Here is a 23,670-nt window from a genome sequence, read left to right as displayed (position 1 = left end):
AATAACTATCACTAAAGAGGTTGTGCTGAGCAAACTGTGGGCCTGAAGATAGACAAGTCCCCTGATCCTGATGGAATGCATCCCAGAATACTGAAAGAAATGGCAGTAGTTATAGTAGAGGCTTTGGTGGTAATTTACCAAAATTCTCTGGACTCTGGGCAGGTCCCAGTGGATTGGAAGATGGTGAATGTCATGCCATTGTTCAAAAAAGGCAGGCAACCATAGGCCAGTTAGTTTAACATCTGTAGTTGGGAAAATGCTTGAACCTATCATTAAAATAGAAATAGTGAGGCTTCTGGAAAGCAATGGATCCATCAGGCAGACGCAGTATGGAGTCAACAAACGTACTGTTTGACAAACTTACTGGAGTTCTTTGAGGATATAATGAGCACAGTGGATAACGGGGGAACAGATGGACATTATTTACTTGGATTTCAAAAGGTGTTCAATAAGGTGCTGCATAAAAGACTAATCCATAAGATAATGATGCACAGATTTGGGGGTAATGTATTAGCATGGATAGACGATTGGTTAACTAATAGAAAGCAGAGAGCTGGGATACATAGGCATTACTCTGGTTGGCAAACAGTGGTAAGTGGTATGCCGCAGGGGTCGGTGCTGGGCCTGCAACTGTTCATGATATACATTAATGATCTGGAAGAGGGTACTGAGAGTAGTGTATCTAAGCTTGCTGATGATACTAAATTGAGTAGAAAAGCAAATTGTGCAGAAGTTACAGAGAGTTACAGAGAAATATAGATAGGTTAAGTGAGTGGGCAAGGGTCTGGTAAATGAAGTACAATGTGGGTAACTGTGAGGTCATCCAATTTGGAAGGAAAAATGAAAGAACCATAGAACCATAGAAAATACAGCACAGAAACAGGCCTTTTGGCCCTTCTTGGCTGTGCCGAACCATTTTCTGCCTAGTCTCACTGACCTGCGCACGGACAATATCCCTCCATACACCTCCCATCCATGTATCTGTCCAATTTATTCTTAAATGTTAAAAAAGAACCCGCATTTACCACCTCATCTGGCAGCTCATTCCATACTCCCACCACTCTCTGTGTGAAGAAGCCCCCTGAAGAAGCTCTGTGTGAAAGAGCAGATATTATTTAAATGGTAAAAAATTGCAGCATGCTGCTGTGCAGAGGGACTTGGGAGTGCTTATGCATGAATCACAAAAGGTTGGTTTGCAGGTTCAGCAGGCTATCAAGAATGCAAATGAAATGTTGGCCTTCATTGCTAGAGGGATTGAAGTTAAGAGCAGGGAGGTATGCTGCAACTATACAGGGTACTGATGAGGCCTCACCTGGAGTACTGTGTGCATTTCTGGTCTCCTTACTTGAGGAAGGGTATATTGGCTTGGGAAGCAGTGCGGAGGAGGTTTACCAGTTTGATTCCAGAGATGAGGGGGTTAGACTATGAGGAGAGATTGTACTCACTGGACTGTACTCGCTGGAATTCTGAAGAATGAGAGATCTTAAGGAAAGCTGTTCCCACTGGTAGGTGAGACTTGAACTAGGGGACACAGCCTCAAGATTCGGGGGTGTAGATTTAGGACAGAGAATGGTGAATCTGTGGAATTCTCTGCCCAATGAAGCAGTGGAGGCTATCTCAGTAAATATATTTAAGACAAGGCGGGATAGATTCTTGCAGATAGTAGGGGAATTAATGGTTATGGGGAAAAAGCAGGTAGGTGGAGACGAGTCCATGGCCAGATCAGCCATGATCTTATTGAATGGTGGAGCAGGCTCGACGGGCCAGATGGCCTACTCCTGCTCCTATTTCTTATGTTCTTAATTTCTTATGTGACTGTGGTGGATCTGGGAGATTCAGTTTCTTCTATTAATGGAGTCGTTAGACCATAAAACCAGAAGACATAAGAGCAGAATTAGGTCCATTGAATCTGTTCCACCATTCAATCATGGCTGATTTGTTTTCCCTCTCAAACCCATTTTCCTGCCTTTTCTGCATAACTTCTGACACCCTTACTAATCAACCTCTAGTTTAAACATACCCAATGACTTGGCCTCCACATGGTCTGTGGAAATGAATACCACAAATTCATCACCCCCGGCTAAAGAAATTCTTCTTCATCTCGATACGATAGGGATATGGTAGGGTCTTTTAAGAGACTCCTGGATAGGTACATGGAGCTTAGAAAAACAGAGAGCTATGGGTAACAGTAGATAATTTCTGAAGTAAGTACATGTTCGGCACAGTATTGTGGGTGGAAAGGCCTGTATTGTGCTGTAGGGTTTCTATGTTTTTCTGTTTCTATCTCTGTTCTTAAGGGACATCCTTGTATTCCAAGGCTGTGCCTTTTGGTCCAAGGCTCTTTCCATATTGGAAACATTCTCTCCACATTCACTCTATCTCAATTTTTCAATATTTGGTAGGTTTCAATGAGATTAGCTCATTCTTCTAAACTCCAGTGAGTACAGGCCAGAGCCATCAATTGCGCATTACTGATCAAAGTGAAAATGGATCTCTACAAAGTGGTCTACATTAATTACAACTATAAAACACAAAATAATTGATTGCAAAAGTATTTACCCCCTCTAATATGACACACCAAATCATCACTGATGCAGCCAATTGTTTTTTGAAATCACATTATTAGTTAAATGGAGAACTGTTTTTGAAGACCTGTGTGCAGTCAAAGTGTTTCAATTGATTGTGTAAAAATACACCTGTATCTGGAAGGTCCAACTGCTGGTGAGTCAGTATCCTGGCAAAAACTACACTATGAAGATAAAATAACACTCCAAGTAGCTCCACAAAAAGGTTATTGAAATGCACATGTCAGGAGATGGATGCAAGAAAATTTCCAAGTCACTGAATATCCTTTGGAGTACAGTTAAGTCAATCATCAAGAAATGGAAAGAATATGGCACAGCTGTAAATCTGCCTAGAGCAGGCCATCCTCAAAAACTGAGTGACTGTGCAAGAAGGGGACTAGTAAGAGAGAGGCCACCAAGAGACCTATGATAACTCTGGAGGAGTTACAAGCTTCAGTGGCTGCAATGGAAGAGACTGCACATACACCAGCTGTTGCCCAGTGCTTCACCAGTCACAGCTTTATGGAAGAGAGGCAAAGAGAAAGCCACTGTTGAAACAAACTCACAAAAATCTCAGCTGGAGCTTCCTAGAAGCCATGTGGGAGACCCTGAAGTCAACTGAAAGAAGGTTCTATGGTCTGATGAAACCAAAATTAAGCTTTTCTGGCCATCGGACTGAACACTATGTTTGGCGTAAGCTAAACATCGCACATCATCAAAAACAAACCATCCTTATCGTGAAGCATGGCAGTGGCTGCATCATGCTGTGGGGATGTGTCACTGTAGCAGGCCCTGGAAGACTCGTGAAGGTAGAGAGTAAAATGAATGGGGAATAGTTGCAGTGTCCAGATGTGCAAAGCTGATAGAGACCTATCCACACAGACTCAAGGCTGTAATTGCTGCCAAAAGTGCATCTACTAAATACTGACTGAAAGGGGGTGAGTAATTATGTAACAAATTATTTTGTGTTTAATAATTACAATAAATTTAGAGCAATTTGTAGAAATTTGTTTTCACTATGACACCAAAGTCTCTCTTCTGCTGATCAGTGTCAAAAAAAGAAAATGAAATCCACAGTGATTCAATGTCACAAAACAATAAAACATGAAAACTTCCAAGAAGGGGTCATTTGAATACATTTTATAGACACTGTATGGAGCCCAAACCTGCTCACAATACTCCAAATGTGGTCTGACCAATTCCTTATAAAGTCTCTGCATTACATACTGGGTTTTATTTTCTAGTACTCTGGAAATGAAAACTAATATCGCATTTGGTTTCCTTAATACTTTTTTTCATTTCAAAATATTCTTTATTCAAAATAAACTATATTCAATAAACTATATGTAAAGGACTCTCAATCCTTTACATACGTTCCCCTTATGGTCCCTACATAACCATACTTTGGCCACCCATGTGGCAATCCGTTGGTTCACCTTCCCACGGGTTCCAGCCTGAAACGTTGACCGATCTTTTCCACGGATGCTGCCCGACCTGCTGAGTTCCTCCAGCGTGTTGTGAGTGTCACCTTCCCACATCATTGTTGAGGGGTATACTCCCCGCCACCTGACCCCTCCCACTCCTGCGGGAGAAGAACCTAAATTGTGGTCCTTCTCCACTGGGCCCTTGCAGTGGCTGCACCAAGTTTCAGTACGTCCCTCAGCACGTACTCCTGCAGCGGAGAATGTGCCAGTCGGCAGCATTCTGCCATGGACATCTCCCTGTGCTGGAAGATCATCAAGTTTCGAGCCGACCAAAGAGCGTCTTTCACGGAGTTGATGATCTGCCTGCAGCACTGGATGTTGGTCTCTCTGTGCGTCCCTGGGAACAGCCCATAGATCAGAGAGTCCTCTGTTACGCAGCTGCTGGGGATGAAACGTGACACTAGCCCGTCCATCCTCCTCCACACCTTCTCTGCGAACTGAAAGTGTGCAGGGAGGTGGGTCACAGACTCCTCCTCACTGCAGATACTGACTCAACTCAATATATAAGTTTGCTGGTGACACCACAATTGTAGGCTGTATCTTGGGTAATGATGAGTTTGAGAACAGAGATGAAATTACGAACCTGGTGGCATGGTGCGAAGACAATAACCTATCCCTCAATGTCAGCAAGACGAAGGAATTGGTTGTTGACTTCAGAAGGAGTAGCAGACCGCACGACCCAATTTACATTGGTGGTGCGCAAGTGGAACAGGTCAAAAGCTTTAAGTTCCTCGGGGTCAATATCACAAATGACCTGACTTGGTCCAACCAAGCAGAGTTCACTGCCAAGAAGGCCCACCAGCGCCTTTACTTCCTGAGAAAACTAAAGACATTTGGCCTGTCCCCTAAAACCCTCACTGATTTTTATAGATGCACCGTAGAAAGCATTCTTCTAGGGTGCATCACAACCTGGTATGGAAGTTGTCCTGTCCAAGACCGGAAGAAGCTGCAGAAGATCGTTAACATGGCGCAGCACATCACACAAATCAATCTTCTGTCCTTGGACTCACTTTACACCGCACGCTGTTGGAGCAGTGCTGCCAGAATAATCAAGGACACGACACACCCCCAGCCAACACACTTTTCATCCCTCTTCCTTCCGGGAGAAGGCTCAGGAGCTTGAAGACTCGTATGGCCAGATTTGGGAACAGCTTCTTTCCAACTGTGATAAGACTGCTGAACGGATCCTGACCCGGATCTGGGCCGCACCCTCCAAATATCCGGACCTGCCTCTCGGTTTTTTTTTTGCACTACCTTACTTCCTATTTTTCTATTTTCTATTTATGATTTGTAATTTAAATTTTTAATATTTACTAATTTTTACTATTTTTGATATTTAATAATTGTAATGCAGGGAGCGAGAAGCACAGAATCAAATATCAGTGTGATGATTGTACGTTCTAGTATCAATTGCTTGGCGATAATAAAGTATAAAGTATAAAGTTAACTTTTAAAGAATCCTACACAAGGTCTCTCAAGTCCCTAGTTCTGTTAAAGGACTATTTATTTTTGAGGTGTAATCCTTCTGATGTTTATGCAAGACTTTTGCATGTTCCCAATAAATGTTGTATGAGCAGAATTTAGATTGAATAAATTTGTATTCACTCATGTTTCAAAGAAAAAGGGTATATTTGATTGAAATTAACCTAATTCTGATTGAGCTACACAGAGTGGTTGAAATCTGGCAAGTGTGTGGAGCCCAGTCAGATACATTCAGAGGTTACAGGGCAAGACATTAGGGATTGGGTGAAAAACAACTCTTTTTCTCATCATGTGGAATTCATTGCCATTGTGGGAAATAGTGGTCAAGTCACTCAATTTATAGGAGAATGCGACAGATAAATTTCTTGACATAGCAGATATCAAGAGGAATGAGGAGAGAACGAGGATATGATAATATGATGTATGATCATTCCTCATGTAATGGTGGAGCAGTTGAAGGCCAAATAATCTAACCCTGCTCTTCCTTTCTCTGCTTAATGAAGATGAGGTTCCTAACATCAAGTTGATTACACTTTCTCCACTTGAGTAGTCATGGGGCAAGGATTCCTCAGAGTCTGTGGGATATTTCAATTTTTGAGTATTCTCAGCAGGAATTTGTCATTGGCTTGCCATGATAACCATAAAAAGTGACACCTGGCCTCTCTGAAAAATATTAACAATTAATGTGAATTGTGTTGTTATTTGTTAGTTCAATGTTTTCCTAGAAATTATGAATTGAAATGATTAAAATAAATGAGCATAGATGAGCATTCTCTATGTAAATAAAACCAAATATTTGGATAACCTGCCAAAATGGTATAAGCTAATAATTCTGTAATAATATTATATGTCAGAGTGATAGACCTTGATGAGCAGAACAGCCTTTAATTAGAGTGCAACTTTATTCATGAGTTTTCTTGTATTAAGATATCAGCTTGACTTTTGGTTGCTTCTCAGTTTATTCCTTGCATGGATCGCGTGCAAATAGTGCAGCTTCGGTATAAGTTGATTTGAAGATAGACAGTTAAGTTGCATATTAGGCTACATATCTAAACTACATCAGATGTTTTTTTTAAACAACTACTTTCTGACTCCAGCTTATTATGTTGATAATTGCACTATGATATGATCACATTTATAAAGGCAGTTGATTAAGAACTTTAGTTTCAAATTAGCAGCTTAAGCTGAACATTTTAACTTCTAGGTGCTGTATACTCTAATGCTAGACCACTTATGTTTCCATTATACTTTGTCAATCTTATCACATTAACCACAAAGGAACAAAGAACTATTATAATTTCTAAATGTCTGTGAAGGAAAATAATAGACATGAAAATTTGCTCGCATTTTACTTTTTTTTCAAGCCCAATGACTATATAAAAATAACATCTTGAAGAGGCTATTTTAGTAAGGTAGTTATTTGCTGCAATGTAGTTGTCAACTAGCAAAATCTCATTAAAAGAGAGAATTTTAAAAAATCACACAGTGAAGCAAATAGTATATAGATGAGATTAGTATAATGCGAAGAAATAGTAAATATAAATAAGGAAAATGATTCATGTTAGTATTGCCAAGGATCTTTCCTCATTCTAATCAGAATTCAAATTTCATTGACAGAGCATAAAGGAGGGCTTTGTATTGTCATTTAATTCCTCTCTTAATGTACAGTTTATCAATGTACTCTCATGCATCTGTGGGAAGTAAAAAGTTATCACATGGAAGGTCACTGATTGAAATGTTCAATACATTTCTCACCCCTTAATGATGCTACTTGGGTATTTCCAGCAGCTTCTGTCTCTATTTCAGAGTTCCAGCATCTGCATTAAAAATAATTATATTTATATCTACCCTACAGTAGATATCAAAGCCTATATAAGAAAAGTTCCTTATTTGGAAATTAAAGTAGCTCATCTACTGTTGTATTGAAATTGCTTCATTTCGTATCTATATAAAGATTGTTTTCGTATGCTATATGAGGCCGCAAAATGAACTTCTAACAACTGCCAATGACATATATGAAAAAAGCCTACATAGCAACATCCCGCCCTAAGAACCTACACCACTACCCCCTTTGCCAACTGTGAGTCTAGACTGAGAGCGCCATCAGTTGTCTAGCAATGTTTAAGGTAATTGTAATGTCACAAATTTGCAAATTAGTTGTTTGTGCATATCAAATTAGTAACTCATTGGATCCTCAGAATTAGGGCTACGACTTGTCAGAATCAGAATTAGGTTTAATATCACTGCATATGTTGTGAAATTTGTGAACTTGGCAGCAGCAGTAGAATGCAATACGTGATAAATATAGAAAAAATACTAATTTACAGCAAGTATATATATGTATGTTAAATAGTTAAATTAAGATAAGTAGTCCAAAAGCAGAAATTAAAACAAAAAGTAGTGATGTAGTGTTCATGGGTTCAATATCCATTTAGAAATCAGGTGGCAGAGGGGAAGAAACTGTTCCTGAATTGCTGAGTGTGTGCCTTCAGGCTTCTGTACCTCCTTCCTGACAGTAACAATGAGCAGAGGGCATGTCCTTGGTGGTGGGGGAACTTGATGATAGAAGCCATTTTTCTGAGGCACCGCTCCTTGAAGATATCTTGGCTACTATGGAGGCTAATGCCCATGATGGAATGACCAGTTTTACAACTCTCTGTAGCTTACTTTGATCCTGTGCAGTTGCCACCTCCTCATACCAGACGGTGATACAGCCGGTCAGAATGCTCTCCACAGTACATCTGTAGAAGTTTTCCAGGATTTTTGATGAGAAACCAAATCTCCTTAAACAAATCTTTTGTGAAATATATCCAATTAAATGGCTTAAGTGTTGCAAAGGACAGGAAAAGGTTATTTTATGCTTATACTTCAGTGGTATAAAGATAGATTTATCCAGGCCAATTGTCAGTTGGAGTCATGTTGGATGAATCCATTTGGGTTATCTATTCAATCATTCGTTATGTGCTGTGGCATATAATGTGGGCAGTTGTGGTCATTCCATGATCATGGTTGTTCTTGGCAAATTTTGCTGCAGAAGAGGTTTGCCATTGACTTCTTTTGGGCAGTGTCTTTACAAGACGGGTTAACCCAGCCATTATCAATACTCTTCAGAGACTGTTTACCTGGTGTCAGTGGTCACATAACCAGGACTTGTGATATGCACCAGTTACTCTTACAGCCATTCACCAGCTTTTCCCATGGCTTCAGGTGACCCTGATCAGGGGGGCTAAGCAAGTGCTACATCTTGCCCAGGGGCGACTGGATGGCTAGTGGAGAAATGCAGCATCCTACACCTCATTTGGTAGAGGCATAACTCCATCCTACCACCCCAGGTGATCCATAGGCAAAGTTAATTGGTTTCTGCATACTCAGTTACAGTAGATGCTCAGTCCCATCTCATCACTCTAGCTGTCATTTCTCACCAATTAATTGCTTCTGGAAAGTTAGCACATTTTGAAGATAGTAATCAACTTGAATGATGTTTGTATGGCAAACAATAGGTTTATAGACATTAACGCTAGAGATTCTGCAGATACTAGAAATCTTGAGCAGCACACACAAAATGCAGGATGAAATCAGTAAGTCAGGCAGCTTCAATGGCAGGGAATATAAAGTCATCATTTTGGCTGAGACCTATCATCAGGATTTCCTGAAGAATCCTGATGAGGGTCTCAGCCGGAAATGTGGCTACCTGTAAGGACACAAATCTCAAGGTTGTATAGTGTACACATTCTTTGATAATACGCATACTTTGAACTTTGAATGGCAATTGGTATGTGTCATCAGAGACCCTATGTCACTGTTTTCAGAAAAATAGAAAAGAAAAATCACAAAGGCCCTTAATTGTTATTTTCCATTTTTGAAATCTGAAGTGGGATCATCTAATTCCAGGGAAGCAAGACTTTGAAGCTTATATTTAGTTAAAATAAAAATTTCATTAATGTAGGATTTTTCATTACCCCAAGTATACCAAAGCACTTCACAGTATTTGAAATGTGGTTCCTTGTGTGATATCAAAAATATGCAGATGATTAGCGGCATCTCAGTCTAACAAAGAGGAGTGGAATAATTATCCCACAAAACCTCAGTGCAAGTTTCATCATCTGTAAAGTATATGGGATCAATTAATGGTTTTTAAACATCACTGGCATTCAGGGACATAAATAAATTATTAAAAACAAAGTAAATATTAAAAACTATTATTATTGTTTCTTCTTTTTGCATTTGTAGTTTGTTGTCTTCTGCACTGGTTGAAAGCTCTAATTTGGTGGTTGTTCATTGACTCTGTTATAGTTAGTATTCTATACTGTAGATGTGTTGAGCATGTTCACAAGACAATTAATCTCTGGGTTGTATATAGTGACATATAGGTACTTTGATATTAACATTTATTTGACAATTAATCTCTGGATTGTATATAGTGACATATAGGTACTTTGATATTAACATTTATTTTGAACATTGAACGTTGAATTTAAAGAATAAAGCTCAAGACAGTTAATTCGCAAACAATCAACAACATGAGCAGAATCACTTTAGTTTTATAGATCATAGAACATAGAATAGTACAGCACAGTTGTGCCGACCCTCAAGCCCTGCCTCCCATATAAGCCCCCACCTTAAATTCCTCCATATACCTGTCTAGTAGTCTATTAAACTTCACTAGTGCATCTGCCTCCACCACTGACTCATGCAGTGCATTCCACGCACCAACCACTCTCTGAGTAAAAAACCTTCCTCTAATATCCTCCTTGAACTTCTCACCCCTTACCTTAAAGCCATGTCCTCTTGTATTGAGCAGTGGTGCCCTGGGGAAGAGGCACTGGCTATCCACTCTATCTATTCCTCTTATTATCTCGTACACCTCTATCATGTCTCCTCTCATTCTCCTTCTCTCCAAAGTTTTGGAATGAAATTTGCCTCCCCCTTTGCTTCACTTCCTTCAACATCCAGGCTGTTACCGCAACCTGTTACAGTTTGAACTTAATACAGAAAACAGGAGGCAATTCCCAGGGAAATAAAAAAATAAAGTGGTGGAAGAACTCAGGTCAGACAGCATCTAAGGACATGGAACAACAGAGTCAGTATTTCAGATAGAGGATTTCTTATTGAAAATGGGAAATGCTAGAAATAAAATGTAACTTGCTTTTAATCACAGTTTCAGGTAAAGGAGTAGGCGTGAAGAGAGATAAGAGAAATGCGAATGAATAGAAAAATATTTTGAGAAGGCAAAAGAAAAGGAGTTGAAACTTCTCTTTACCAGAATACAAGCAAAAACAAAATCTAAATGCTGAAAATGTGAGATACAAACCCTGAAAATTATCTAAGATAATGGAATTCATTGCTAAGCCTGAAAAACTGTAACGTACTTAATCAGAACCTGAGGTGAAATCCCTTGAGTTTATGTCAACCTTCATTAAAACCAAAGACAAGGAGGTTAGAGAGGGAATAGGTTGGATTTTCTCGGGAATATCAGCAAATTAAAGCTTGAAGGCCATATCACTTAGCCTTCGGTTCATAGACTGAACTGACCGATGTTGTGTTCTGAGTCAGCCAGTAAGTTTGGGACGTCTGCATTTTACCATGCATGCACAGGTGAACTAAACTGTTTCATTAATGGCAAGATTGAGCGGCATGGTAGCATAGTGGACAGTGAACCTGGTCCACTGGTAAGTCACTAAGCCCCAGTGACCCGGATTCAATTCCTGCTACCGTCGGTAAGGAGTTTGTATATTCTCCCCTTATCCACATGGGATTCCCATGGGTGCTCCAGTTTCCTCCCACAGTCCAAAGACATACCGGTTGGAAGGTTAATTTGTAATTGTAAATTGTCCTATGATTAGGCTAGGGTTAAATCAGGGGTTGCTGGACAGAACGGCTCAAAGAGACGGAAGGGCCTATTCTGTGCAGTATGTCAATAAATAAATTTTTAAAAAGATTTGGGTCACTTTATCACAAGGCACATCTTCATATCTAAAAACATCAGAAACAGAAAGGAAGGACTTTATATATTTTGATATCATGGTAATATTCTATTTTTATAATGACAATATTAGAATATCAAATTATTGCAGCACAACACTAATTTAGTATCATTATATCACAGAGTATTCTTAATGTATGGAATGCAAGCAATCTGCTACCTGATGAACAGATAAAAGTCCTGTGATGATACCAACCTACCAAACATTAAGTTTCTTTAATTTGGCGCAAGTTAGCTGATCTCAGGCAAAAAGATAATATAGATGCTGAAGTCAACTACCATATCTGGCAACTAGATAACATGAACAAGAAGAATCAGCTACAAAATTAGGAAAATAATGAATTGCTAATAGAGGACATTTATAAAGGTTTCCTGTACAATAATGAAGAAGATTTCAGTCATTAAAGATATCAACAATCAGACTTGGAGCTGCTAATGGGTTCACATTAAATCCTGTGGTGCTGCTCAAAAATAAAGCCACTACATAGAACAGGAATCTTTTGGATTTAATATTTATGTAAATGCAATTCTGATTTTAGTTTCATGAGTGACCACATGAATAGGATAATACAATTCTGGTTAGGCAAAAAGAAAAGAAAACTCAACACAGATTTGTCTTTTTTCTTTTCTCTTCCCCCTGCCCCCATCTTTCCAGTTGTGAGGCTCTCCCAGGTGGCAGTCCTCAATCATAGTTCAACTATTGTTTATTACAATTACTAGGTTTAATCCTGCCTGCCAATCCAGTCTATAAACTCTCAGGAGAGCAGCCTGCACAATGTCACAGCTGTCAGGTCATACTTTGATGTATCTTATCTTTGATGGCCTTCTCGCTCCTCATGACAACTTTGGCTGACTTTTTTTTAAAAAGTCTTTTTCCAACTTACTGTTGTAATTTTCACAAGGATTACTGCTGTTTGTCCAGTGGTATAAATGGTGCCAACCTTCCTCTGCTACTCTGGTTAGCCATTTCTTCCTCATGTAAAAGGCCAGACATGAGTGTCAGACTCTCATATAGTCAAAGGCATCAGAAGTAGGTCTAATCCTGTCCTTACTACGTATCTCTCACTGAATAGTATCAGTAGAATTAATTCAATATCAAATGAGGACAAAATCTACAATTCTTTGAATGTGGCTCTGAGTTTTGCAATGAACTATATGTCTATAGTTCATATTCAAGATTCAAGATTCAGGATTGATTAATGTCATTTCCCATACACAAGTATAAGGAGATGAATCTGATGCGGCACAAAGAACACTAAAGGTAAAAAAAAACAATCATAATAATAAAAACATACACAATCAATATAAATACATAAGATAGCTTATATACACAGATTGATTATATGACCATATTATGATGCTTGGCTGTACATTAGGTGACTGACGGTAAATAATAAAGTAGTTGTGGGGTTAGTGAGTGGAGGTGTTGATCAGTCATAATGCTTGAGAAAAGTAATTGTATTTGAGTCTGATGAAGGGTCTCGGCCTGGATACTGCCCGGCCTGCTGAATTCCTCCAGCATTTTGTGTGTGTTGCAGCATCTGAAGATTTTTTCATCTTTGTATTTGAGTCTGCTGGTCCTGGGATGGATGATATGTAGCCTCCTCTCTGATGGGAGTAGGACAAATAGTCCATCAGTGGGGTGTCTGGTATCCTTCATGATGTTGCTGGCCCTTTTCTGGCACCTTTCTACACATATGTGCTTGATGGCAGGCAGGCTGGTGCCATTGATGCATTGAGTTGCTTCAACTATCCAACTCACCGATGTAAAGTGGGGGTTGTGAGTGATGTAGGTTCTCCTGAAGTTAATAACCATTTCCTTTGACTTGTTGTCATTGTTGAAGAGGTTATTTGCCTGGTACCAGGCCTCAAACTCTTCCACCTCCTCTCTGTAGGCTGCCTCATCATTGTTGGTGATGAGCCCCTCTACTGTTGTGTCATCGGCAAATTTGACAATGTGACTGCTCAGGTGTTTTGGTTATGCAGTCATGTGTGAGCAGAGCGTACTGCAATAGGCTCAGCACACTGCTGTAGGGGGCACCTGTGTGAAGTTCATGGGGAGGGAGGGGTGGTTGTGCATCTTGACTCTCTGTAGTCTGTTTGTTAGGAAGTCCAATACCCAGCTGCACAATGGTGTATTTAGACCAAGGAGTAAGAGTTTATTCACCAATGTCTGTGGGACATTAGTGTTGAATGCCAAACTGAAATCCAGAAACAGCATTCATTTAGTCATTTAGTTCAAAAGATGGAGAGTTTTATGGTACAGTGATCATGGTGGTTGATTTGAAGTACGTGAAGACAGCAGCCTTGATGAATGAAGTGTTGAAGATGTCCGTGAAGACATCAGTGAGCTGGTGTGCACACTCTGAGTACTTGGAATGGGATGGTATTGCTTTACATTCAATGCATTGCAACCTTTACAATACCTTTAATGTCTACATCAAATAATAAATCACTACTTTCTTACATCATTCTTACTGGATGTTATACAATTGATGTTGATAAAAAAATGTAGTTTAGATTTACCAACCTTTCTTATTTGTGAATTTACTTTTACAAAACTCTGATCTGGCTCATTTCAATGTTCTGCTCCGTATTTCTGAACCATAAGAAATAGCAAATGAATGTTTCTGATATTTGCAAATCACACTGAAGGCTTAAAATTTTCACTGTTGTGAAAGAACTTTATGAATGTAAGTTATTGAATATATTTAAGGTAAAGCCACATCAACTAAATATTTGGTTATTAGAATAAATTAGTGTTGTGATTATCCCAAAGTTTAGAGTTTTAAAAACTACAATATCCTTTGCAAATTTAACCACCCAAATTGTTCCTGAACAATTGCTGGAGTTCCAAACTTCGTTCTGCAAGTTTTGTTTTTCCAAGACTTGACAGGTCGGATTTCACTGAGTAATCACGGTGTTCAGGAGATTCAGAGTGTCCCCACTTTTTATGGTATGATACCCCACCTAGTGGTGTTGCCCACATTCTTTTGTGGGTTGGAACAAACAACGGCTAGTGTTTCTTTTAACTGTACGTGAGTTAAAAGAAGATCTGAACCATAACGCTGAGGTGTCAAAAAGTAAATGAATTTATTATCTGGGTAAATGTCTTATTTCCTTTCTAGAACAAGTTCCCAAATAAAACTTTGAGGAACTAACTTTTTTTTGATAAGATTCTATTTAAAAAACCCCAAAAAAGTTGTTTTCTTCTTTGCATTCTGGGTAAAGCTACAACATTTCTATTTTAAATAAACAAGCCTTTTCAAAATTTTGGCTTTACTTTAGTGGGAATTGCAATGGCTAAAGTCTCTTTCTCATTGCTTCAAAGTGCTGTGGTTGTGTACTTATTTGAATGTTCCATCTGCATGCTATTATTTCAATGAAGAAGATGAATTCATGAGTTCATAACGACATACAGATATGGTTGGATTTCAAGACCCCAGTCTATGTTGAGATTGGGTATGTGGATACAGTGGCTATAATGACAGATTCAGAGCCATCATATGCCAAATGTAGAATGGAGACAAATTTCTGAGGGCAGCCAAATTTGAGAAAGATTCTTCATAATCTCTTGCAGATGGAAGGTTCTAAGTGTTTGGAATAAGTCACGGTTAGTCATTGATGCAGGTTCCCACACTGTGCCTGGAGGTTTTGCAAGATATAGGTGACATCCTTTGAACACTTTGATGCACAGAATGAACTCTATGATTCACAGAGGGGCTCTTCGAAGAGCCTTGGACCATTGAAAGAAGGCAGCTGAGGAGAATACTTGGAATTACTTTCCTTTTAGCAGACAACAGGGAAACCTGTTGTATTTAGATGTGTCTTTATTGTAGATGGTAAATTTTATGATGTCTGAGGTCCCACAGCATGCACTACTTTTCCCAGATGAGAGAGATGAAGCTGTAATGTTCCCTCAGGCAAGGTTTAATACTTCAGCAGGCGCACCATCTACTCCAGAGGCGTTGTTCTTTCCAGCTGTTAGACAGACTTGTAAGCTAATTATGAACTGGTGGAGTTTTAAGTTTGCAGTGGATATGATGTTGTGGAATGGTACTAAGGAGAGTCACATTAAAGATAGAGTGTAGATTTCTTCAAAGAGCTCCTTGCAGTGGTGTGCTGAATGTTGCTTAATCCTTGATAGGTTCTCTTCTACTCTTGTCTCTCAGTGAGGATACCCCATTCTGTCTCTGGATGGTCTAGACAGCATTGAAAACCTCTGCATGATGTTTGATAAACATGTAGTTGCTGAATCTCAAGCAGAGTCAGGTCTGCACAGGCAGGCACATCCCATTCTCCACCTTCTGGCTAACAGGAGTCACCTGCCACTTGTTCCCAACTCATCACCTTTGGTCTATTTAAACCCTTCGTTTGCTCATCAAATCAGCCGGCCTCAAACAGTTTCTCCTAGCCTTCAGCTAACTTGTTCCCTTGCCATGTTACGTACCTGATTTCTCTTGTTTTGTGGCTCCGTGGGGTTTGTTATTTTGCATTGTTATTAAAGTTATCACACACTGCTAAATTATCTCCTGCTCTGTGTTTGGGTCAAGCCTTCTCTACACTTCCTAGCACCCAGTTGTTGGTCGGGGAAATGAAAAACCCAGACCCTTCATTCTTCTTTCTCCTAACATCTTTTCTCCTTGGATCCACTCTCCCTCTTTCTGCTTTTCCGCTGGTCACACTCTTCCTCTTTATCCTTAATATTCCTCTTCCCTCCTTCCCTTATATTCTTACAATTTCTTCCCCCTCCAGCATCTCCTCACCAATCACCTACCTCTCCTCTTCCATGTAGCTAGGTCTGTAAGTCATTTGGTGATTCCATTAAGTTAATTAACAGTGGTAAATCTCCAAATACAGTCTCCTTTTTGTCAAGTTACAGTAGTGGCTGATGTAAAATGAAAGTCATACCACACAGAACACACAGTGTTCAGAAGAGCAATAACCTTCACATAATCTAAATCATTTCCTTTTGAAAGGAATAAATACATATAACCATATAACAATTGCAGCATGGAAACAGGCCATCTCGGCCCTTCTAGTCCATGCCGAACGCTTACTCTCACCTAGTCCCACCGACCTGCACTCAGCCCATAACCCTCCATTCCTTTCCTGTCCATATACCTATCCAATTTTTCTTTAAATGACAATATCGAACCTGCCTCTACCACTTCTACTGGAAGCTCGTTCCACACAGCCACCACTTTCTGAGTAAAGAAGTTCCCCCTCGTGTTATCCCTAAACTTTTGCCCCCTAATTCTCAACTCATGTCCTCTTGTTTGAATCTCCCCTACTCTCAATGGAAAAAGCCTATCCCCGTCCACTCTATCTATCCCCCTCATAATTTTAAATACACCTATCAAGTCCCCCCTCAACCTTCTATGCTCCAAAGAATAAGGACCCAACTTGTTCAACCTTTTTCTGTAACTCAGGTGCTGAAACCCAGGTAACATTCTGGTAAACCTTCTCTGTACTCTCTCGATTTTGTTAACACATTTCCTATAAATCAGTGACCAGAACTGCACACAATACACCAAATCTGGCCTTACCAATGCCTTATACAATTTTAACATTACATCCCAACTCCCATACTCAATGCTCTGATTTACATTGGCCAGCATACCAAAAGCTTTCTTCACCACCCTTTCCACATGAGATTCCACCTTCAGGGAACTATGCACCATTATTCCTAGATCACTCTGTTCTACTGCATTCTTCAATGCCCGACCATTTACCATGTATGTCCTATTTTGATAAGTCCTACCAAAATGTAGCACCTCACACGTATCTGCATTAAACTCCATCTGCCATCTTTCAGCCCACTCTTCTAACTGGCCTAAATCTCTCTGCAAGCTTTGAAAACCTGCTTCATTATCCACAACACCACCTATCTTAGTATCATCTGCATACTTTCTAATCCAATTTACCACCCCATCATCCAGATTATTAATGTATATGACAAACAACATTGGACCCAGTACAGATCACTGAGGCACACCACTAATCACCGGCCTCCAATCTGACAAACAATTATCCACCACTACTCTCTGGCATCTCCCATCCAGCTACTGTTGAATCCATTTTACTACTTCAATATTAATACCTAACGATTGAACCTTCCTAAGTAACCTTCTGCGTGGAACCTTGTCAAAGGACTTACTAAAGTCCATATAGACAACATCCACTGCTTTACCCTTGTCAACTTTCCTAGTAACCTCTTCAAAAAATTCAATAAGGTTTGTCAAACATGACCTTCCACGCACAAATCCATGTTGACTGGCCCTAATCAGACCCTGTCTATCCAGATAATTATATAAACCATCTCTAAGAATACTTTCCATTAACTTACCCACTACTGACGTCAAACTTACAGGCTGATAATTGCTAGGTTTACTCTTAGAGCCCTTTTTAAACAATAGAACAACATGAGCAATATGCCAATCCTCCAGCACCATCCCCGTTTCTAATGACATTTGAAATATTTCTGTCAGAGCCCCTGCTATTTCTACACTAACTTTTCTCAAGGTCCTAGGGAATATCCTGTTAGGACCCGGAGACTTATCCACTTTTATATTCCTTAAAAACGCCAGTACTTCCTCTTCTTTAATCATCATAGTTTCCATAACCTCCCTATCTGTTTCCCTTACCTTACACAATTCAATATCCTTCTCCTTAGTGAATACCGAAGAAAAGAAATTGTTCAAAATCTCCCCCATCTCTTTTGGCTCCACACATAGCTGTCCACTCTGATTCTCTAAGGGACCAATTTTATCCCTCACTATCCCTTTGCTATTAATATAACTGTAGAAACCCTTTGGATTTATTTTCACCTTACTTGCCAAAGCAACCTCGTATCTTCTTTTAGCTTTTCTAATTTCTTTCTTAAGATTCTTTTTACATTCTTTATATTCCTCGAGCACCTCATTTACTCCATGCTGCCTATATTTATTGTAGATATCTCTCTTTTTCCAAACCAAGTTTCCAACATCCCTTGAAAACCATGGCTCTCTCAAACTTTTAACCTTTCCTTTCATCCTAACAGGAACATAAATATTATGTACCCTCAAAATTTCACCTTTAAATGACCTCCATTTCTTTATTACATCCTTCCCATAAAGCAAATTGTCCCAATCCACTCCTTTTAATTCCTTTCGCATCTCCTTAAAGTTAGCCTTTCTCCAATCAAAAATCTCAACCCTGGATCCAGATCTATCCTTCTCCATAATTATATTGAAACTAATAGCATTGTGATCACTGGACCTGAAGTGCTCCCCAACACATACCTCCGTCAGCTGACCTATCTCATTCCCTAACAGGAGATCCAACACTGCCCCTTCTCCAGTTGGTACCTCTATGTATTGCTGCAAAAAACTATCCTGCACACATTTTACAAACTCCAAACCATCCAGCCCTTTTACAATATGGGCTTCCCAGTCTATGTGTGGAAAATTAAAATCTCCCACAATCACAACTTTGTGCTTACTACGAATATCTGTTATCTCCTTACAAATTTACTCCTCCAGTTCTAACTCCCCATTTGGTGGTCTATAATACACCCCTATAAGTGTTACTCCCATTCCTCAATTCCACCCAAATAGCCTCCCTAGATGAGCCCTCGAATCTATCCTGCCAGAGTACCGCTGTAATATTTTCTCTGACAAGCAATGCAACACCTCCCCCTCTTATCCCTCCGATTCTATCACACCTGAAGCAATAAAATCCAGGAATATTTAGTTACCAATCACACCCCTCCTGCAACCATGTTTCACTAATAGCTACAACATCATACTTCCAGGTATCAATTCATGCTCTAAGCTCATCCACCTTTCTTACAATGCTCCTAGCATTAAAATAAATGCATTTAAGAAATTTTCCACCTCTTTCTCTCTGTTTATTACTAACCGTGCAAACAACTTTTACTATCCCCTTTTTCTTCCTTCTTCCCTACATCTGTTCCTACACTCTGGTTCCTCTCCCCCCTTGTATCTAGTTTAAATCCACTGGAGCCTCTCTAGTAAACCTACCTGCAAGAATATTTGTCCCCCTCCAGTTCAGATGTAAACCGTCCCGCTGGAACAGCTCCCACCTTCCCTGGAAAACTGCCCAACTATCTATAAATCTGAAGCCCTCCCTCCTGCACCATGTCTTCAGCCACGTGTTGATCTGCTCTACCTTACTATTTCTAAACCCGCCTGCACGTGGCACTGGTAGCAATCTTGAGATTGCTATCCTGGAGGTCCTGTCCCTTTAACTTGGCGCCTAACTCCCTAAATTCACCTTTCAGGACCTCCTCAGTCTTCCTACCCACGTCATTGGTCACTACATGGACCATGACATCCGGCTGCTCACCCTCCCTCTTGAGAATACTGAGAACTCGATCCAAGATATCGCGGACCTTGGCAACAGTGAGGTAACCGACCATCTGGGATTCTTGATCTCTTCCACAGAACCTCTTATCTGTCCCCCTAACTATCGAATCCCCTCTCACTACTGCTCTCCTCTTTTCCCTCCTTCCCTGCTGAGCTGAAGGTCCTGTCTCGGTGCCAGAGACTCAACCACTGAGGCTTGTCCCTGGTAGGCCATCCCCACCAACAGTATCCAAAACAATATACTTATTATTGGTGGGAACGGCCACAGGGGTGCTCTGCTCATTCTGTCTATTCCCCCTTCCCTCTACTGACAGTCACCCAGCTATCTGTCTCCTGACTCTTAGGGGTGACTATCTCCCTGCAACTCCTGAGTATTTCTGCCTCTGCCTCCTGAATGATCCGAAGTTCATCCAGCTCCAGCTCCAGTTCCCTAACTCGCTTTGTCAGGAGCTGCAGCTGGATGCACGTTTTACAGGTGTAGTCATCAGGGACAATTGTGCTCACCCTGACTTCCCACATACTGCAAACAGAGCACTCAACTGCCCTAACTGATGCCTCCATTACGTACTCTTAAGGTAATTAGAGTAAATTAGAGGAACTTACCCAGCCTTACCTCACTAGGAGCAGGCCCGTCCTCAGCCTCTGCTCGCCGAAGCCTCTCAAGCCAAAGCTTTCCTACTCTGTCTCCCACTCCTCCGTCGCCCGCTACTACGTCGCCCGCTCCGTTAATCTGCTCGCTTTTTTAAACTCTCCCGCTGCCTCACGGGCCGACTTTCACGCACTTGTGCAGTTATGCCCTGTTCAACTGCCGAAGAAGTGACTGGCCCTTCTCAATCTGCTCGCTTTTTTAAACTTTCTCACTGCCTCATGGGCCGACTTTCACACGCTTGCGCAGTCGTACCCCGTTCAACATACAGGCTGACTACATTTTGTTAGCTATTTATATACATGAAATTATACAATTAACAAATTATTTACCTTTTAAATGCAGATCTATAATATTAGAAAAGACATAAAATTACTTAATCTCCTTGTCTTTTCATTTACAAATCTCTTCACTTATGACAAAATATCTCAGAAGCATTCACCTCAGAAACTAATAATTCCAGTGGCCACTTCCTCAATAGATCATCCACAGCTGATCTTACAGCCTATACTCGAACTGTTCACCTAACAAATTTGTCTCTATAGTTGTGCAAAACTTTCAATACATTGTAGCATACCACAAGCATCAACTATCGAGATTAAACATAGGACAGGGAATTCGCACTTACCAATTAGTACAGTTACCACAGAAGTTACTATTATACATTGCAATTGGTATATTATTGGATCCCTTGAATACAGTCACGGTATTTTCTGCTCTATTCTTTTATTAAAGCTCCCGTTCCTTGTGCTTGTGCTTTCATCCTGATATACATTAGAACTTCCATTTTGATACATTGTATACATTGCACCAATGCCTTTCATGTCTACAATACTCTCTCTTCTGACTTTCTCTCTTTGGATTGTCTCCAAGAGTCTGATTTCTCATATGATAGTCTTCAGTCTATTTTTATGCACCATTAACCTCCATACTGCAATACAATCCACTGCATTTGATTCAAGTAATCTTCTAGTCATTTATTTTCCCAGAACAAAGAGAGTCTCATTTTCTTCATCAGTATCATAAAATGTCAGCATCATGTGCCAAGCTTGTTTGCTTCCATCTTATTGGATATTTGTAGTGGCACGGCTGTTGTCCTGAAACTCAAGAAAATTGACTTCTTTTCCAATTTTATCCAATCTCTTTATCTGAGTTACTAATCCTACTACTCTAAAAATGTGAAATCATTATCCAGAAGATGTTGTGGACTAGGGCTGCTCATTATGGAGGTTTCCTCATTTCAGAGCATCCAATTCACAGGTGTGTTTCTCAAACTTGGGGAAACTTCCACCAGTTGTCTGTTAAAGCTTATGATAGCACCTTCTGCACCAGCATCTTTCCTCTGTCATGATGTGGTCCTTGCTTCACTGAATAAACCTCAGTGAAATACACTTGTGTCCAGCCTGTCTAAACAGACATCCAATTAGCACAGTAAATCCATGACTACCAAAAAAAGTTCTTATGTCCTTTTCAGTCACCAGATGTGTGTGTTTATTGATGTTTTTAGCAACTTGCACTACAAGCTAGTTCAGTGTATATCAAACTCCATTTCTTCTCCATGTTCTTTTACGAGAATCTTTGACTCCATAATCACTCAGTCTTTCCGCTAGTATCAATACCACATAAGCTCTGCATTTATTGATGAACTTCTGAGTGCAGTTTTGTGTGCAGTTTTGGTCCCCTAATCTGAGGAAAGACATTCTTGCCATAGAGGGAGTAAAAAGAAGGTTCACCAGATTGATTCCTGGGATGGCAGGACTTTCATATGATGAAAGACTGGATTGACTAGGCTTATACTCTCTGGAATTTAGAAGATTGAGGGAGGTCTTATTGAAATGTATAAAATTCTAAAGGGATTTGACAGGCTAGATGTAGGAAGATTGTTCCCAATGTTGGGAAGCCCAGAACGAGGGGTCACAGTTTGAGGATAAAGGGGAAGCCTTTTAGGAACGAGATGCGGAAAAACTTCTTCACACAGAGAGCGGTGAATCTGTGGAATTCTTTGCCATAGGAAACAGTTGAGGCCAGTTCACTGGCTATATTTAAGAGGGAGTTAGATAAGGTCCTTGTGGCTAAAGGGATCAGGGGGTATGGAGAGAAGGCAGGTACAGGGTTCTGAGTTGGGTGACCAGCCATGATCATACCGAATGGTGGTGCAGGCTTGAAGGGCCAAATGGCCTACTCCTGCACCTATTTTCTATGATTCTATGAGTGCCGACCACAAAAAGCACCTAGCCTGGCTACATAGCTTTTTTATAATCCAAGCTTCATGCTCCTCTTTAGAACAATAGTTGTTACTTTCCATCTACAATGGAACTGGACCATCATCACACCAGTATCTTGATCACGACACCTCCCCTTGGAGGGAACTCTCTATCTGTGTTGCACTGTGATACCAAGTTCCAGCTACTGGTATTGCAATAATTGGTTTCCCGTTGTTCATGACTACTTCACTGTACTTGTGAGCTAGAGATTTCTCTTTAGTCACCCTGATGAGTGGCCTTCTTGAAGATGCCTAGTCCATTCGGAAGCATGGGAGTTGCTCCTGGACCTCTTCACTGTTCAATGTTGTGATCCTTTCACTCAATGTTTTTCAGAAAAGGCCAATTGATAGTAGATGGCTTTGGGACAGAAGGGAACTGGAAACGTCTGTTTCCATGAGCAAAATAACTATTTACTTGTTGTCAATTTGGAAGTTCTGCATAGGTGCCTGACACTATTTTGTTCTGGTTCAATGCGAAATGGTTGAAGTATTTCCAAAATGATTCAAGGCCTATAACAACATAACTCTATGCATTATCAATATGCCCACGATCATTGCTCTTTTAGTTCACATGATGGGTGTTAAGTGGACTTCCATATCATTCTTCTTGGTGTGCCTTAAATACCACTCAATATTCTTCTTTCCCCTTCACCATCCTATTCTACGTTTTGTATGTTCCCACAATACTTTCATACCCCTGTCCTCTTGCAAATGAAGCAAACTAGACTTTTGTCTTCACTAGCAGTTACCTCTTCAGGGATTGGCACCCTGTGCAATACACTAAAGGCTCGAGGTCCATTGATAGTACTAGCACATCTTGAATGGGCATTCTGATGCAAGGTAGTTCACGTAACTTTCATAGAAAAGCCTCTCACCTCT

This window comes from Mobula birostris, chromosome 2 (genome assembly GCF_030028105.1).
Source record: "Mobula birostris isolate sMobBir1 chromosome 2, sMobBir1.hap1, whole genome shotgun sequence".
NCBI lineage: Eukaryota > Metazoa > Chordata > Chondrichthyes > Myliobatiformes > Myliobatidae > Mobula > Mobula birostris.
The sequence above is the reverse complement of the archived record's forward strand: the minus strand, read 5'-3'. Positions refer to the sequence as shown.